The 3341-nt window shown below is 44.6% G+C and overlaps 1 protein-coding gene across 4 annotated transcripts in view; it reads right to left on the reverse strand.

Annotated features, from left to right (window-relative positions):
* Nucleotides 1-1994, reverse strand: part of APBA1 (amyloid beta precursor protein binding family A member 1) — a 160180-nt gene extending 158186 nt beyond the window's left edge. For 2 of the 4 annotated variants that reach the window (XM_075597763.1, XM_075597746.1), the window contains exon 1: nucleotides 1741-1994. The gene's annotated coding sequence lies outside the window, so the exon portion shown is untranslated. The remainder of the gene's footprint in view (nucleotides 1-1740) is intronic. The other 2 variants (XM_075597738.1, XM_075597755.1) reach the window with 2 other exon arrangements.
* Between the last annotated feature and the right edge of the window lie 1347 nt (nucleotides 1995-3341).

Raw genomic sequence — 3341 nt, forward strand, 5'->3', positions numbered from 1 at the left:
TAATGAACAATTAATGCATAGCATAGAACTGTAGTAAATATAGAGGCAAAGAAAAACATATATTGTGAATCATAGTCTGCTGGTAATACTTTATATTTACAAACCTACTCTTCTACTTTCTTTTATTTTTTAGGAAAATGGATTTGTATTAAAAAGATGGGGGTCTAGTGACAGATACACCACACTGATATACAGTTGCAGGTTTTGAAACATATGCCTGTTTTTTAATTTTATTTTCAATTATTTAGACATGTAAACTGGTTTTATTTTGTATTTATGAGTAAGAAAAAATATGCGAGAAATCTTTAATTGAAAAAAAATAAAATACACTGGAAGAAGTGATAATTTTTCTCTGGTTATTTTTTTAACATAACCAGGTTTGTCTCAAAGAGGTGCAGTGCCACCGTGATAGGACTTCGTAGCTATGTTAAAAAATAATCTAACTGCATCAACAGGGCCGGTCTACAGTAATTGGAGTATTATGGTATAATAAAAGTGCCACCAGCATCATCAATTTAATTAAGTGCCATCATTAAAATGGCTACATTGAGAAATTCCAGACTTTTGGAAACAAGACTTTAGTAAATTAATAAATATATATTCTCTCATAATTTAAATATGGGGCCTCAGAGGTGCCTACAGTACATTTTCAAAAGGGGTACTATCTGCCTGCTTTAAAGCACAGGGTCATTACTTTAATCCCACAAGCATAATATGAACGAAAAATCATTATCTAACTGCCACAGCAAAGACTTCCACATAAACCTGCATGGTGTTAGTGTTAGGGGGGGGGGAAGCAGCCAAGTATGAGAGAACCCCAGAGAGTGAGACTGATCCATTCATCACCACCCCCCCCCCCCCCCCCCCCGGGGCTGTCTGTGACGTCACAGAGGCCGCAGAACACCCATGCGTATAAAAGAGACGTCTCCTAGTCATACATCACAATCCGAGCCAGCCCCCTGCCATGTGCTCATACAGCTCAATTACTGCCTGCGCCTGAACTCCAGCTCCCTCACAACACTGACAGCAGCAATCACAGGGCTCAGTGTACCAGCAAAGAGAAAGCAAGGGACACAGCCATTCAAACAAACCTGCAGCCACACCAGCCCTGTGCGGCCCATTGAACTTGTATGCACCCGAGTAGACCTACTCCCCTTACCATATGGTAAGGCTCACTGCCCCCACCAAATATATAATCACAAGAAAGGCCTCGTTTGTTATTTGAAGGAAGTCCCTACATTTCAATGAGGACACACACGCAACGGCTGTGAGTGTACAATATTATTTGTGGGAGGAGAGAAGTGGCAAACCTCACTCATTAAATTCCCTTCAGATGTATGGATGCACACAACTACACTGTACCCCCACCTCATCTCCATTCAATCTCTCCCACCTCCTCAACCTTCTGCATGTACACACAACACTGCCAAAGCTTTCTCTCCCACCACCCTTTCTGTTTAACCTCTTCAGTGCTGAATGAGACTGCAACGCATTGCAAAGCAATGTCTTTCAATCTTCCACCAGCCTCGAAAGGGTTGGTCAATTGCATGAACAAACAGCAGATGCTGCATCCCACCCACAGCCTGCATCCAAGAGCCTAGATACCCATCTCCAGCACTGCACGGACCCTGCCCTAGGCCTTCTGCGACCTTATCAGTGATCATCACCACCACCCTGCTATCAATGATTCACGCCATGGATTCGTTATGTACCTCCCCAGCCCCCTATGCCTTCACTTACCCGTAAACCCTTTGGTCGCCGCTCTGTACAGAGTGTAAATCACAGATCCTCACACGCTGAAGCCTCAATGCGGGGAGGGCGCGGCCTTACCAGGTAAAAGGGTGGTAGCCCGGGGAGTGAGGCTTGCGTCCAGCAGCAGCTCTCATCTCCAATTCCACCATCTTCCACCTCTTCCTTTTCTTCTCCTCCTTCTGCAGCCAGCAGCAGCAGCAGCCCAGCCTGTGCACAGGGAGCTCCTCCTCCTCCTCCCAGTGACATCAGTAGCACACACTGCCTGGGCACTCCTAGCACTGGCAGCAGTCACATAGGGCTGCTCTCTCTCACAACAATGCACCACTTGCTACTCACACGGGGCTTTATGTCTCTGCTTTGTTATTGGGAACGTTTTTTGTTGTACAATGTAATATAATAAGATTGACATCAGAAGGTACAAACATGGTAATAAAAAAAAAGGTAGACAAATGTAGTTATATCCTTATTTATATTATAGCGCCCACACTCTGCACTTTACAAGGGACAAAAAAACAGTACCGGGAATTATAATGCAATAAGTGCGACAAAGACCATAGGAAAGGGAATCCTTGCGGCAGGGGAGCTTACAATCTAAGTATCAAAATGATTCCAAAACATTGTACTATGAGAACCGTACCCTTGAACCTCTATACTCAGCATATATTTCCCCTGCTAATCACTTTTCCATTCTGCTCTGCGTTAAGATTCTGTTCTGTTATTGTTTTCCAAAGTATTTAGGATGTAGGAAAGATGTCTACATATTCAAATTGGAGGTAATCATTCTTGAACATTAACTCTAACATTAACTTTCCAAACTGCCCGTACTCTACGCCTTTCAATTTTAAAGGCTCTGACAATCACTTGGCTGTTCCCGCCATGTAGATTTTCTACATCTACCTATTCTTTTTGATGGAATTTATATTCTCTTGCTATTATGAAATAATCTACTTTCTATTTTGTTCTATATGTAGCGCTGCTTCTCTACACCCCCCCCCCTCCTCCCGTCCCCCCTCCCCAATGGGAGATCTGGCCTTTGCTACCGGTGATGTGGTGCTTCATACTGTACCTGTTAGGTTCCAGGAGATGCTGAGGTCCGCGTTGGTATGGGGAAACGGAACAGGCTTTTGGATGTCTTCAGGCTGTGTTCATCTTTATCTGGTGCAACGCCTCCATTCACAGCAGGCTCCAGCATGGCTGGAGACAGTCCCCACTGTGAAAGTCATCATTCATACCCCTACCCAATAGACCAGTGTTTCCCAACTCCAGTCCTCAGGGAACCCCAACAGGTCAGGTCTTAAGGATATCCTTGCTCCAGCACAGGTGGGTCAGTTAGTGGCTCAGTCATTTTGACTGAGCCACCTGTGCTGGAGCAGGGATATCCTTAAGACCTGATCTGTTGGGGTTCCCTGAGGACTGGAGTTGGGAAACACTGCAATAGACTGTAACTTGGGCAGGGGTATATAAAACAGGATCCTTTTATTGCATCCACTGCAGGTGTTATTACAGCGAATACATTTCTCAGTATGGGATCCCAGGCCTCTGGATGGTGCCTGGCCTCTTCTCAGAATTAGGGCCTTCCAATCTGTAGT

Source organism: Ascaphus truei, chromosome 1 (assembly GCF_040206685.1).
Source record: "Ascaphus truei isolate aAscTru1 chromosome 1, aAscTru1.hap1, whole genome shotgun sequence".
NCBI lineage: Eukaryota > Metazoa > Chordata > Amphibia > Anura > Ascaphidae > Ascaphus > Ascaphus truei.